Below are 15,640 nucleotides of genomic sequence, written 5' to 3' on the forward strand. Positions count from 1 at the left end.
ATGGGTAGTTTGAGCTAGTGGTCAGAGCAGGAACCAGAATCAGGCCGGGTCAGATACTAGGAGGTCAGAGTCCAAGACAGGCCAGAGAGCAAAACAGGTGTCAGGAGGCAGGCAGGAGATCGGGAGCAGGTATTGCAGGTAAAGCAGACCTAACTAAGAAGAACTCAGTTTTATGGACAACTTCCTGTTCCTGTGCTTGGTTTAAATAGAAGCTGGGAACCAACCAGGACCCCCAGCATTCTGCCAATCAGTTCCCAGGACCGGAGTCCTCTGTCATTGTTCAGCTGCTATTTTGACAACTGTTAACAGGTCAGTTGGCGGCATGTTAGAACTTGGTAACACCTTAGGGTCCCTGTGGGCTAGTGTTAAAGACTCATGGTCCTGACATTTATTTGGTGAAACTTGTATTTAATGCACCTCTCAAATTATCAAATTGTCTCAGAACTGTATTCAAAGATGTGTGTGCAAGATTCTTTGATTTCTTGTTCAGGTTCCAATTTGTCATGTAAGCTAGGGATTTTAAAGTAGTTATGAAATGGCATTTAATTATCTGTGTTCCATCATGTTCTTATATAGTGACTTTATCATATCCACAAAATATTGCGAAACACTTCTTTTAAATGTTTCTACTCTTCGGGGGAAACCTGTTAAAGCAGACAGTGTAATGTCCAATTTTTTTCCTGAAGTCCTATAAGTGCTTTCATTAGCCAACTTCTGGACTGAAGTCTGCTTCTTCCAGTATGTTTTCAATGGATATCTCTCTAATTGATCCAAGTGTAGTTCCTTTTGTTGGAAAAAGATCTACTACTGTTGTAGCAGATTCCTGGATGGCATTGTTTAATGACCCAAGTGGTTTCAACAGTAGATTTACAAGCACTGGCGGATTAATGATTTTGCCACCCCCCCCGCCCCTAGGCCCAGAAATAATTGCTGCCCCCCTGCCCTCAGCTTGCCTCCGCTCCACCTCCGCCTGCTCCCCTGAGCACGCCACCGGGTCCTGCTTCTCCCCGCTCCCTGCCAGTGCTTGTGCACGAAATAGGTTCTCGAAGGAGGGGGGAAGAGGGGGAACGCAGTGCTCTCAGGAGAGGAGGTGGGGCTGGGGCGGGGATTTGGGGAAGGGGACCAATAGGGGCAGGGAGGGAGCGGGGAATGGGGGCGGGGAAGGGGTGGAGTTGGGGCAGGGCCGGGGCAGAGGGTGCAAACCGGTGCCGGGGGAAGCAGCCTCTAGCTGCTATTATAAATTTGCCGCCCCTGCAAGTTTGTCGCCCTAGGCCTAGGCCTTGTCGGCCTAGGCGTTAATACGCCGCTGCTTACAAGAGAGAATGGCGATGGTCTTCTCTGAACTCAGTAGCTAAAGTAGTCTGCCAGTTGCACTACTTAGATCTAACCCAGGGGTCTCAAACACGTGGCAGCCCGCGGGGTTATTTTCTGCTGCCTGCCAGCTCCCCGTGGCACCCCTGCCCCCTCAGCATTTACTTAGAGCGGCTCTGGCCCGGCACGAACCGGGGGCAGGGCAGGCTCCCTCCCTGCCTGCCTGCCCTGCCCCAACGCCGCTCTGGGAAGTGGTCAGGACCTGGGGGATGGGGGGGCACAGGGAGTCTGTGTGTTGCTCTGGCCGCTCCTCCAGGTACTTCCCCCAAAGCTCCCATTGGCCGCGAACCACCCCCCTAGCCCCTTCTTCAGCTGAACCCCCTGCCCTGAGCCCCCTGCTGCACCCCACACCCATCCTGCACCTTGACCCCCTGCCCTAAGCCCCCTGCCGCATCCCTCCTGCACCCCAACTCCCTGCCCTGAGCCTCCTGCCGCACCCTGACCCCCCTGCCCTGCCCTGAGCCCCCTGCCACACCCTTCACCCCTCCTGCATCCCCTGGGGGCAGGGAGGGGGCGGAGTTGGGGTGGGGATTTCAGGGAAGGGGTTGGAATGGGGGCAGGGAAGAGGCGGGGTAGGGGCGGGGCTTCACAGAAGAGGTGGAGTGGGAGCAGGGCCGGTGCAGCGTGAGGGAGGTTTGGTCAGTGGTGCGGCCCTCGGGCCAATGTACCAGTCCTCATGTGGCCTCGTGGTCATTTGAATTTGAGACCCCTGATATATCCCATCTCGGTAGATACTTCCAATGCCAAAGCCAATGTGACAGGGTTCGACTCTCCACTATCTCACTCGCTGTCACCACTGTTCCTGGACCCACATCACTCCCAGGACTGCGGCATCCTCTTCAGTGACACTGCCGGCTATACCACACTCTGTTCTCCCCCTTCCTGAGGAACCTGCAGTCTACTGTCCAGCCAGTCCCTTCAGTAGCAGACTGCAGTCCACAGTCTAGCTACTTCCCACATGGCTCCAGCACCTTGCCCTTACATCAGGGCCTCAGTCTGCAAACCCCAACAGCCAGCCAGGAGTTGTCTCTTGCTCGCTTGGCCCCTGTTGGCAGCACTGCTCTTTCCAGGGTGCTGGCAGTTCTCTCAGCCCTTCAGGAACCCAGTCCTTCCTCCCTGGGCTCTCAACAGAGAACTACCCTCCTCTGCCCTGCACCTCCCTTTGTATATGGGCCTGCTTTGCCCTGATAGGCTGCTCCCCACAGCCCTTCTCTGATTGGATGCCTCCCGTACAGCCTCCCTAGGGCTGCTTTTAACCCCTTTTCCGCCAATGTGGGGCAGATACCCCAACACAGCCAGTAATAATGGTTGCAATAATTTTAAACAACAGTCAAGGATCGCTCACGGGAAAGTCAGCAGGTTTTCCCAGGTTGGACTCATTTGAACTTCAGTCCCAATGTAGCTTCTATCTTTTCCAAGAAGTTCAGTCCTTTTGGACTGTTGCTGAAAAAAGAGTATAACAAAGCCATTAAATGTATGGCTTTTTAATGTCTTTTAAATATTCTGCAGTTCGTACTAGTTGGACTAGATGTCCTCTGCTGAGCGTATAGGAGAGATTAGGGTTCCACTTTTCTCTGAGCAAAGTTTTTACTCCGCTATGTCTTCCAGAGAAGTTTGCAGCTCCATCAAATGCACAAGCAGCCACCTGTTTGGGATTCAATTTACAAGCATTTAACTCTTCTAAGATGTGGGTTGTCACAGATGCAGCTGATGTGTCTTCTATCACTTGAACAGCTAGAATGCACTAACTGGCTTACCATGGACATCAAGAAAACCTATGAAATGACTTAATATTTGATGCCCATTTGTATTGGTGATTTCTTCAGCCATGTATGCACATTTTTTGAATGTGGTGCGAGAGTTCTTCACGTTTTCACCTGCTGAGTCTTTTACTGTTGCACTGCGTGCTTCCAGCCACTCAGCTGAGTTTTTTGCAGAAAGATAGCGAGCATTTGTCAGTCTTGTTCGGAACCAGCGTCCAACTTCAGGATTAACAAGTGACAATGCACTTAACATTGGCCTACAGTTTGTAGTGTGTGGTAACTCTTGGTTAAATAGAAAGTATGATGCAACAGCCATGTTGGTTCACATACACTGTGTTGTGTCTCCAGCATTCTTAACAGCCTCATTAAGTTCTAAAATTGGCTTTGACAGTGACTGGCTTATAAGGCTTTCTGCATGTCAATGCAGTCCAGAGGCATGGTGTTTTGCAGCCTTTTCATGTAGGTTCTCAGTAGTGGCTTGTCTGAGCAGTCAGACAAACCAAGCTCCTCCACTTTTACTATATAAATCCATGATACACCCATATCTTGAATACAGTGTGCAGTTCTGGCTTCCCCACCTCAAAAAGATATATTAGAATTGGAAAAATGTACAGAGAAGGGAAACAAAAATGTTCAGGAATATGGAACAGATTCCATATGAGGAGAGATTAAAAAGACTGGGACTTTTCAGTTTGGAAAAGAGGTGACTAAGAGGGGATATGATAGAGGGAGGCCTATATAATCTTTGTGATGGGCTCCCTCCAGGGTGCCACCTGGAACTGGGGTACCACTGAATCCCCCTGGCCAGCATGAGCCATCAGTGTTGGCTCCCTTCTACACTATACTGCTATGACAAGCTGCCAAGCCCTCCAGGCTTCAGCCTGCACTTTCACAAGCATACATACTGGTAGGGACACACCCAGCTGCAGTACATGCAGGCAGGCTCTTTAACCAGCCCGTGCATGGAAAGATTTCAGTTAGGGCATCTCCTAGTTCCTAAGGCATGCCCCCCCCCAAGTATAAGCCACTGCAAAGGGAACTGTACAGCATAAGCCCATAAAATTCACCCCCTCCCTCAATGTGGAGAGGAATATGCAATAGCTTTCCCCCCTTAGTTATGATTACCACACACTGGTTTTAGATAAAGCAAAAACAAGTTTATTAACTACAAAAAATAGATTTTAAGTGACTATAAGGGATAGCAAACTGATCAAAGCAGATTACCTAGCAAATAAAAAACACAAACTAAGCTTAATATGCTAAATAGATTTGATATGAATAGCAGATCCTCACCCTAAGTGATGATACAAGCAGGCTGCCGATTCTTAAGGCTGTCACGTGTCCCTGTAGTGTCACAGCAGCCATTACTTGGAGGGTCCTCAGGAAGGCTGCCCAGGTGGCAGATAAGCTTCTCCTAAGGCCTATTGTTTCTTCCTAATGGCTCATTAACCTGAATGGGCCCTTCCAAGGCAGCCATCTAGACTGAGAACATTTTGCCTAGTGGGCATTGCCCAGGTGTAACTACATTTTGAAATACAGGTACATAGTTAATATTCATAACTTTGGATACAAAAATGATACATGCATACAAATAGAATAATCATATTCAGCAAACCATAACTTTTCCAGTGATAGCTCACATGACTAATCTTGCATAAAATACAATGTGATTATGTTACAATAATATCACTGTGAAGAATATGGGGTACAGTGTCAATCTTGACTGGTGGAAAAAGAGAATAAGGAAATGTTATTTACCCCTTCACTTGACACAAGAACCAGGGGTGACCCAATGAAATTAATAGTCAGCAAGTTTAAAAAAAGAAAAGGAAGTACTTCTTTACACAATGCACCATCAACCTGTGGAACTTTTTGCCAGGGATGTTGTGAAGATCAAAATTATAATAGGTTTCGAAAAAGAACTATATAAAATCATGGAGGTTAGTACCTCAATGGTTATTAGCCAGGATGGGCAGAGATGCAACGCCATGCTCTGAGTGTCCCTAGCCTCTGTTTGCCAGAAGATGGGAGTGGACAACAGGGCATGGATCACTCAGTGATTGCCTGTTCTGTTCATTCCCTCTGAAATACTTGGCATTAGGGAGTACAGTTCAGTTGAGGGTAACTCAAGCAAGTTTGTTACTTTCATAACTGATGTAGCAAGCCCAGAAGTCCCAGGGCAATCAACTGCCAAGCCTAGATGTACCGGGGCTCAGCCCTGGCAAGCTCTAGCACAAATTAAGCACTGAGGGAGACCACCCCCCCAATTCAGACAGGCTAAACACAGTTCTGTTGCTCTTTACTCATACAATAAGGATAACACCATTTCATGACCCCCCCCCACATTCAATACTAAAGTTATTTGTAACTCAACACCAGCAAAAATTGATCACTTGAACAACACAGCTCTGTCTGTTGGATACGTAGGCAGAGTAGGTTTGTTCATGCAAATACAGTCTGATCCTGAAGCCTTTCCACCCACCCCCTGGCTCATCACTAGCTGTCAGAGGAGAGCTCACTCAGACCTTGCTTACAAATCATAATGTGAAATTATTAGGTAGGCCAATATAGCCGAAACAAATGTGCCGACATTGTCATAAATAACAACTGTATGAGGAAGCCAGTCTTTGTTCATAGTTTTCAAACCCATTATGCTTTCTCAGGTACAAGTATTTTGTCATATACTCTATATGCTTTTAAAGTGTGTATTAATGTTTCAGTTTAAATTTAAATTTTCAACCGATTAAATTGGCAACACTGAATGTAACTGGTTGACCAGAGGGATGGGGGGAGGGGAGTTGGAGAAATTTGGGGGTGCGGGTGTAGGGAAATCCCTGCACATTACCTGGCAGAGTAAAACTTTCTGTGGTTTTTCTGGTTGCTTTTGTAAAAGGATATTAATGATTATCTATTCTAGTGCATAGAATATAAAACAAGGAGTCTCTTTTCTAGCTATCCTTTAATCTTAGCCTTATCATGTGGCTAAGACAATATTGATCCAACGCCTTTTCTGTCTTTCATGCCTTTTTTTATAAGGGTAAAGGCCTTGATGCTGTACAGTGTTGAATATAGCTGCTTGAAAAACATGAAAAAAGAAATTGAGAGTTCATCAGATTCTCCTTTTGGGCCAAAATGTGGAAAATTTCGCCCAATTACCGAACACTCTTGTGAGTTGCTGAGCCCCCGCCCCCACTGCTTTCAATGGGAAAGGGATGCATGCAGCATCAAGTCGGTAATTAGTGCTGATACTTTTAAATATGCATCACTCTAATACCTTGGATTTCAAATAGAATAATCAAAATATAACTGGATAAATCATCTTCTTTGAATTGACAGCAATTATTACATCCATTTCCTGTAAGTGAGACATCAGATTTCAATATTAATTTTGTATAGTATTAGATACTTTGTTGGCAGCATGATTGGACGATTTGGGCTTCAGAGCAAAGGGGAGTATGAATTCTAGAGTTATGGGACTTCCACTGAGAATGATTTGCATCAGGTGCTCAGAAGTAAAAACCTAACGTTTGTCAGCTTTAGTGTTGAGCTGATCTCAGATGTCATGGCAAGACATAAAGGAAGAGATGTGTCAGGTACACAGGAGCCAAACCATAATAGATCTGTAGATCAAACCCACCACCTGCAGTTACACTTAGAAATTGAGTGGTATCCAGTGAATTATTTGAAGTACAGATGTAATATGTTCTCAGTAAGAAATAGGGCTGGATTAAGACCTGGGAGTCCTACTGAGGTCCATGGGTATGATGAAGTCAGAATCTTATTTTATTTTTATCTAGCACTCATGGTTGTGAACAAAAGTTTAAAAATGTGAACCAGTGTACAGAATACAGAGATGGCAGTCTAAGTCTGGGCAGAGCCTGAAACAATGGCTCTGAGATGTGAGCTGGCCTTTCATATCAATGGATTAACTCTGAAACTGCTATTCTGGGACTAAAGCCAGCACAGCAAGGAGCTCTGCTGGATCGGGTAGTGGTAGCAAGTTACTTTCCCCCTGAATCCTCTGTATGCTGAATGGAGCTGAATGCTTTTTCCTCTGGAATGCACCCCAGCACACTTGAAACTAGAGAAGAGAGGGATTTCCCAGTCAATCCAAAGGAGTAATGGGGCCCCCCACAACTAAATCAGCAGATGACTTTTGTGGTGTTGGCCCTTGCCACGCCAAGCAGAGGGGAGGCCACAGCACAGGCATAGGGCCATGGCAGAGACACATTGTCTGAATCCAGACTTGACAAATAAATGCCCCCCTCCCTCCCCACATTGTGCACAATCTAAAGCTTTGGAGTGTTCTTCAGGTTTTATCCCAAGTAGAGGGCGTTCAATGCACAGGCATGAAAAACTGTGTTGAGGTCCCTATCTGAAATAAAAGTTGTAACTGTTTCTTGAAGAGAAGATTAGACATTGGGCCACCACTGATATCTGGGCATCCAGAAGCTCTTGACTGGGATCCAACATGACCCCCAAACTGTGAACTTGAGTAAAAGGCTGGTACATCCCCTCAGTTAGATATAACTTCACTCATTTCCTCATGTTTATAGTCCCTGTCCTATCAGCATTACCATTATATTATCTGGGTTGAATTTCTACTAGCTAATTTTAATCCTAGTTCCACCACATACACAGACAGAAAACGTGATAGCCAAGCAACATCAGCATGCAGGTACAGTAGAACATGATTTAGAGCTGTGTTATAAGAACACAGCTACGACTGCAACTGAAACTAGGTCTCCCAAAGCCTTTCTGAAGCCAGCCTACAAACACAGCATTTTTTTCATTGCTAAGAGAACCATCATTTTGGCCATTTTGCTTTTGGAACAATTATTGCTATTGACTTATAGCGAGTGCAGAAAAAAACAAAATCAACCTTGATATTTATCAGTTGCTGCACCAAGTAAGCATATGTAAACATGCACTTACCCTTTGTGTTTGGTGGTTTGATTTTCTAAATAACTTCTATTCTTTAGTACTGTTTATCAGAGGAAGCTGAATGTTTTGGTGCTTGAATAAAGAACATTTGGGATTTTGATAACTGGAAAAGCATGGGAGGCAGTTTGGGACTGTAGGATAAACCTGTTTTCTGCTAAAATTATCAGCAGCAATATAGGTAACAAAAAGTTGGTATTAAATGTTATCTTTTGGCTTCAAAGTGAACATTGCAAAAGACAATATTGCAGTGACATACGACATGTTGACGTTAGGGAAATTTGCACTCTTGTAGTTACACTGGTGCAAACTCCTAAAGTAAATTGATGCAAAACAGCGAGAGTACTGTACAGGAGCAAGTCACATGGGGAAAGCCCTGTTTCGCACAGGTGAAGAGTGTCTACATTAGGAGTTTGTGCTACACATGTAGCTAGTGTAGACAGATCCTTACAGCTTGTTCACACTTTCAGTTTTCACTTCACAATCATGAAAACTGGAACTACATTTTTGTAAATGAAAGCTCAGATTCTTCTTCAAGAGGTTGCATATGTGCATTCCACTTTTGGTGTCTGTGCACCAAGTGCGTGGCTGTTGGGAACTTTTCCCCTCTGTGCTACCCATCAGGCCGCTTGAGCGTCCTCTACTGCTGTGTGTGTCACTGTGTGAAAGTACAAAGCTACCCCCAGCTCCCTTCATTCCTTCTGACCATCCATAATGCTCATTGGAACCCCAGTTTGTTGCTAGAACAGTTTTCTCTCAGCCTTTGTGTACAAATTTAGCTGTAGCTACTTAGTAAGTTTTAATAGGTCTAGTTGGGTGTTGGGAAAAGTATTGCTGTTTTCCCCATTTCAATGTTCCTTTGCCAGCAACAAAGCGTACCCTAGGCCATGGGCTTCAAACCGTGTATTTCCTGCTCAAAGCCTACGCCTGTAGGCGATCTGCATTGTAGTTGTCTCAAGTGGCAGGAGAGGGTCACATGAAGGACTGGTGCCAGATTTGCCAGGAATTCAAGCCTAGGATGAAAAAGAAAATAGGGAGGCTAGACTGAAGTTCCCACTAATGGAGGCGGGCCTGAGACCACCCAAGGAGCTTTCCCGGTCTGACTTGGTGCTGAGTGCTGCCACTTCAGTCAGAAGCAAGCATGCCTCCTAGACTGTCAGAGTCCCAGCACTGATCTCCCTTACTTATTACTAGGAAAAAGTATAAGTCTCCCAGAGAGGCTCCGATCAGATGATGATCCTCAACCCCTAAGCATGTAAAGCAGGGGGAAGGGAGTCGAGTAGGGGGCAACCAGAATCTAAGCATCCCTCCTCCAAATCAGTGCCTAAATCAGCATTGGATCTGTGCACTGAAACAGACACTGTTGAGTCTGGTGCCACAGATGGCACTGTCAACCTCAGCGGCACCACATCAGTCTCATTCGATCTTGGTGCTGACTATGATGGAGGCAATTGCAGCAGCAAAGAATTTACTCTGCCTCTTGGGCTGGTATCACTGGTGGTACAGGAATCAGCTCTCTTGGTTCTGTTGAACTCCTTAGCACCAACACTTGGGGTGCAGTATGTGATACTGCACCAGCTGCCTACTTCCTGGATAGTCTGCCCATTGGTACTGTCTAAGGGGAAGGCAGCAAAGATGGCATCTCTCCAGCCATTGCCAGATTCTCTGGTCCCAGCACTGAGTGGGATAGTCCCTGCATGGTCGGCAGAAGAGGAATCTTCTTTGGACTCTGAGGAAGGTCCTGTTCTGAGGCTGAGAGACATAGAAGCCTGCCACTCCCCATCTAGATCCTTCCTCTCTGGGTCCCTTCGCAACCCCACAAGAGAAGCTGCAATGGGAATGTGGCCAGAAGGTTACTGGGATCCAGCCTTTTATCAGTGGCCTTTTTGGAACCCAGGGGGTTTTCCCCAAGCTTGTAGATTCTTCCCTCAGATTACCTATTCATTCCCCTCAGCCAGACAGGAAGAACTGTTGAAGAACTTCAGCCACTTCCAGTCTTGGCTTTCTGTGGAAGAACTTCAGCCACTTCCAGTCTTGGCTTCCTCCTCCACATCTCCTGACAAGGTGGTTTCCTTGGAGGCAACATCACTCTGTCCTGATAACTCCAAGATTTATCAGGAATTGTTAAAGAGGATGGCTTCAGAATTGGACATTCAGATCAAGGAGGTGGCACTTGGGCACTTCTCTGACCTTGGGCAATTCTCTGACCTTGGATGTGTAGATGCTGCCACCACCCGAGTGCAAAAAAACCCTTTTGGAACCCAGGAAGGTGCACTTGGGAATTCCTTCCTGTAGGATACCCTCAAGCCCTTTCACTCCCCCCCTCCCCCAGGAAATAGCTGAGAAAGAAAACAAAGGAAATCATCTGTTGCCACCAGCTAATTAAACCACATATGCACAAACCTCTTAGGAACACAAAAATCCAATCCTGTTCTTAAAAAAAGGTAAATTTTGTTAAAAAGAAAAAGGAAGAAAATACATCTGGAACTTAGGCTTTTTGCTAGGTTTTAAAAAAAACAATTACAAGGATTAAGCATCAAGATAGCTCTCTTGAGGTCCAGCTTAAAGGTTACAAGCAAGGTTAGCACAAAGGAATCCACATGCCATAATGAGATAAACCTAATCACATCTTCCTAGACATTTCCTGATCTACTTACACATCTGGGGTTTCAAATTAGTAGTTTCTAGGTATGATTTGATTATTTTTCATACCTGGCGCAAGCTCTTCCAGCATAGTTCTAGCCCTGTCTCTTCTCTGAAGAACAACACAGACAGCTAAAGGGGAAGATTTTTCCCAATTTTAAAAGTTCTAGCCTTTCCATTGGCTCTTTTGGTCAGGTGCCCACTCCCTTCCATTTACCTATGGACTTTTTAACCCTTTACAGGTAAAGCAAGTAGAGAACAGCTACTAACGGGGATTTTACAGCTAACCGGCTGGCTGGGTGGTCATAAAAGGGATCTACCCCCCCACCCCACTTCATTTATCACAACTTGCAAACCATCTTTCCTACTTTCCCAGTGCTTGGTCCCATATTACTTCAGACCACTGGGGCTTGAGCACTGTGGAGGTGGAATATACCTTCCAATTAATTTCTACCCCTCCCACCCCTCCCTCTTCAGGGGCCACTCTTATGATGAGCTCCTCCTCCAGGACATGCAATCTCTCCTGTGGGCGAGTCCCATAGAGGAGGTTCCACAGTGTCACAGTGGGAAGTGGTTATATTCCCGCCATTAATTCTGAAAGTGAAGGGCAGTCTCAGATCAATTTTAGACCCGCTTCAACTGAGCAAATTCTTAAAAATGATAGTTTCACATGATTTTATTGTCTCCTCCCTGGACTAGTATGCCACCCTCGACTTAAAAGATGCCTGCTTCCATGGCAATAACGACTAGATGTACCTTCATAGAACTAACAGCCAATTCTTGATGTTTCAGGTACAATAAGTAATTGTGTGTTGAATTGAAAAATGGGATGGCAATACTCCAGAACGGTGCAACCGGATGGAAAAACATCTCCTCTTAAGGAGGTAAGTGGTACACATGTCAAAGAACAAGAGTTACAGAACGGGTTAGAAATAATTTTTTATGGATCACAGTTAGGTGGTCATGGGTGGGGAACGGATGGATTCTGTGGCAAATACTATGGAATTGTGGGATACACTGGGCCCTGCCTGTAACGTGCTTGTCATTTATAAAACCAGAAAAATCTGTCTTTAGTTAAAGATGATATACAGAACGCTGCATCAGTGCTAATCCCTAATGTGGACATGTTGCATGAAAGTCCGAAGTGAATTGCACAAGTGTGGCTTACTTCAGTTTCAAACTGGGTAAGCTTCACCTGTAAATCACTTTTTGTTCTCTCGTGCACTGCATCTGCCTGAGGGACTTGCACTGCTGTAGTTATATTAATGAAGTCACTACATCAATACCTTAAAAATATCAACATAGCCTAAACTGCTGATCTGGGGACGATATGAAGCATTGTTTCTCACTATGATCCTATATCGGTTGGGGTCGATAAGACTGATGCCATTGGTGAGATGCTTTCCATGCAATCCTGTGTGACATTGTGGGATTGTTTGTTATATGTACCCTGCACATATTGTAAACTTTTCAGGAATTCCAGTTAAAATAATAACAAAAACAAAATGGAATCACTGCTTTTCAAAAGTGGCTTTTCACATAATTTCTTGTTAATCTTTCAGAAAAATATGATTTTAAATGGTGTCTTTACAAAATGGGACTGGCAAAAAGTATTCTGAAATGGACTGGCAATTTTTTGTCTGAATTTGCAACCAGAAATTAGACCTGGTTTTGTCCAACAAGTGAGGAGCTCTCTTTACCAAACACACATTTGCTTTACACACTACTTAGTTGTTTGGAAATGAGAAAAACATTGTTGAGATGTAACCTAAGCTCCTTGGGGGCAGGAGCTGAACAATCTGCTCCATTCATTAGGGACAGTGTGGTAGCTGGTAAATAACCTAGCATCCTCCCTGTCTCCTTTAAAGGTGTTCTGCTCTCCTGGGGGGCAAGAATGAGCAGTCTTTGTTCTGCTTAGAGCATGGTGGGTGCAGAGACTCCTATTGTGTGTGGCCCGTCTATTGGGGAAACTTCATATTTGCCTGCACATGGCTGTACAGGGGCTGCAGGCCCATCCTTTTAGTCTGAATTGACTCTCAGAAAACAAGAAAGAACAAAGGTAAAGGCTCAACGAGAGAGCACAGTGTTTAAGCCTCTGTTAAGGGCTGAAGCAACTCTGGGAACAAAAAGGAGAGTGTTAGAGAGTTTTTACAGATGTAAAAATGCACTAGAACACAAGGCATCAAATTTCATAGGTACATACAGCATAAATTCAAGAGAATAAATTTAAAAAAACTGACCTAGAAACAGCTCTGTTTCTTTCCCGCACATGAGTCTTCAGTGTGCTTCAGTGGCAGAATACAATTTCGTTTTTGCAAACACATGGAATTTTCAGATACCTGTCATTTTAAAAAGAAATCTATCTGAAGAATACATTTAAAAATCTTAAGAATGAAAGAGCTTAAACACAGCCAGTTGCATTCTTTGCAAAGCAACTTCTCCGGTTGTGAGGAGGGATAAAGCTTATTACCAAAGAAAAGCATAATGAGAAAAATGTGTTCTTGAAAAATATAGCCTATAGATATAGTACATGTAAATGAAATCACAAATTCAAAACCTATTTCTTCATCTAATTCATAGTGCAGATGCTTAAATCCTAAACTGTTATAGCCCAAAGCTATTGGAAGATACTGAGTCAAATTAAGCAGAATGCTCTTTGTGTTCCCTCTGCTTTAACGTAAACCTGGTTGGAAAATAGAAGCTATGATATTTACTGATTTTTTTAATTATTATTATTTGTGACATAAGCCTGTAGACAAAATTGGACTGAATCCTGTGACCTTTAAGAATACAGGTTATATAACTTTTCCTTCTGTGATTGTAGGAACTATAATTGTTGCCTTTCTTTGCCGAAACCATGTAGAGAATCCACACTGAGTACGAAATGGCCCATCATTCAGTCACAATCAATTTCATTTGAGTTAGTTATGTTGTTCTTCTCTTTCTATTCCCTCCCCCACATAATTTCCTGTAAATAAATGTCTATCAGTCACCTAGGTCCACTTGAATGTCTTAAGCAGTTGTATGATTTATTAACAGTTGGTGATCGTGAGCCAGATTTTTAAAGGTATTTGGGCCCCAACAGATGCAGATAGGCTCCCAGATGGATTTTCAAAAGCATCTAGATCCCAGACTCCCATTGGAGTCTATCAGTGTCTGTAGGGGCTTAAATTCCTTTATAAATCTGGCCCCATGTGCTCTAAATTGTTGGCTGTTGGTAATTTTAATGTTCATGTTACTGTAAGGGAATGTGAATTTGTATTTATATAATTTTTTTCACCTTATTATTAGGCCTGTGAAAATGGATTATCCAAATGGACAGTAATTCATTTTTTTATTATCCTCTAAATATCTGCTGAATAGTTGGATATGAAAGAAGATATCCTACTCTTTTACTTGCCTGGACTGAAGTGGAAAGCAATAAAATGATAAGAAAATGGCACAGAGGGGCAGTAAAATTATAATAAAGATGTTTCTGATTCTGTTGTTCATCTTCTGTTGCTGGCAGGCAGCTAAAAATATGTAATTTATTACTCTATGTGCAGCATAATATTCAAACTTATATAGCAAAATTGCAACATAGCCAAAATTATCATCGCCCCTCTTTTTTCCTTTTAGTTCTCCTCTGTCTGTCCCAAGAAGGTGTGAATGTGAAAACAGATGGGAGGGGGTGTAGGGTTGACCTCGACTAGCTCCATTGAGGTAAAAACTACAGTGCCTTGTCTCAACTAGGATTTTACATTGTTAGCTACCTCCGACTGGCTATCTTGATGTAAAAATAAAACTTTTTTTATTTTTACATCAAGTGAAGACATAGCCTTCTTAAAAGTGGAGTCTTATTATGCCTGTTAGACTGATTAGAAAATAATAATAAAACTACAGATATGCTTAGAACCCTAGAGAAAAATGAGAATGAGTGAAGTCACTGGTAATTGGAGAGTGGAGCTAGCTAGCCTTAAATAGAATCACGTTATTAGATGCCTCATGTGCCTTCCAGAAGCTTCTAGATCCTAACTAATAAACACATTTCCCCCTGTCCCACTCAACAGTTCACAACTCCAAGCATTCCCATTTCATTGAAATCCAATGATAGATTATTCCATCAATCACAGGACGGTGTTCAAGTATTAGCAAAAAGACAGGGTAAAGAGATGGTAAATATTAGCACTCATTTAGCACAAAATCAAGATTTTGAGAACAAAATTAGCCAAAGAACATGAAAAAAAGAAATTCTGTAATTGCCAATACACCAATGCTGGGAGCCTGAGTAACAAACAAGAGGAACCAAATTGCTCATTAATGAGCACACATTCAATCTAGTTGGTATTACTGAAACTTTGTGGCAGTTTATGTCAAAAATGGTATTTACTGTTTCTAAGTCACTGATTACTGAGAAGAAAATAATTTTGAATGCTTATGGATAAATGTAACAGACAAAGCACGAGATGAGGTATTTTAGTTGGTATCTGCTATAAACTGGCAAATCTCACCAGAGAACAGGATGACCGTCTAGTTATACACCTAGCTAAAATGTGTAGGGGAAAAAGAAGCTGTATGATCAAGGAGGACTTAAATTTGAGTGACCTATGCTGGAGGTCTCATGCTGCCAATCCTTGGAATTTCTAAATATTATAGATGACAATTTCCTAAAGCAAAAGTCTTGCATCACTATGGAGGAATACTATATTAGATCTCTTCTTGACAAATAAAGAGACACTGATCATAGAACTACAAATTAATGGTAACTTAGATACAAACAATCATGACTTGATCCCATTTTTAATGTGCAAACAGAATATAGTCCAGACCAGAAAAAATATATAGTTCGTGCTTTAAAAGTGCCCACATTACAAACCAAAAGCATGTGAACCAAATCAGCTGTGAGGAAGAATTAAATCAGACAAAAAGGAATTGTTTAAGAA

General features: G+C 43.5%; 1 long non-coding RNA gene across 1 annotated transcript in view; it reads left to right on the forward strand.

Moving 5' to 3' along the window:
* LOC122465745 overlaps positions 1-14,163 on the forward strand; it is an 81,472-nt gene extending 67,309 nt beyond the window's left edge. The window contains exons 2-3 of the long non-coding RNA XR_006290775.1: positions 11,511-11,602; positions 14,010-14,163. This is a non-coding gene — a long non-coding RNA (uncharacterized LOC122465745). The remainder of the gene's footprint in view (positions 1-11,510; positions 11,603-14,009) is intronic.
* The last annotated feature ends 1,477 nt before the right edge of the window (positions 14,164-15,640 follow it).

Source organism: Chelonia mydas, chromosome 4, assembly GCF_015237465.2.
Source record: "Chelonia mydas isolate rCheMyd1 chromosome 4, rCheMyd1.pri.v2, whole genome shotgun sequence".
Lineage (NCBI taxonomy): Eukaryota > Metazoa > Chordata > Testudines > Cheloniidae > Chelonia > Chelonia mydas.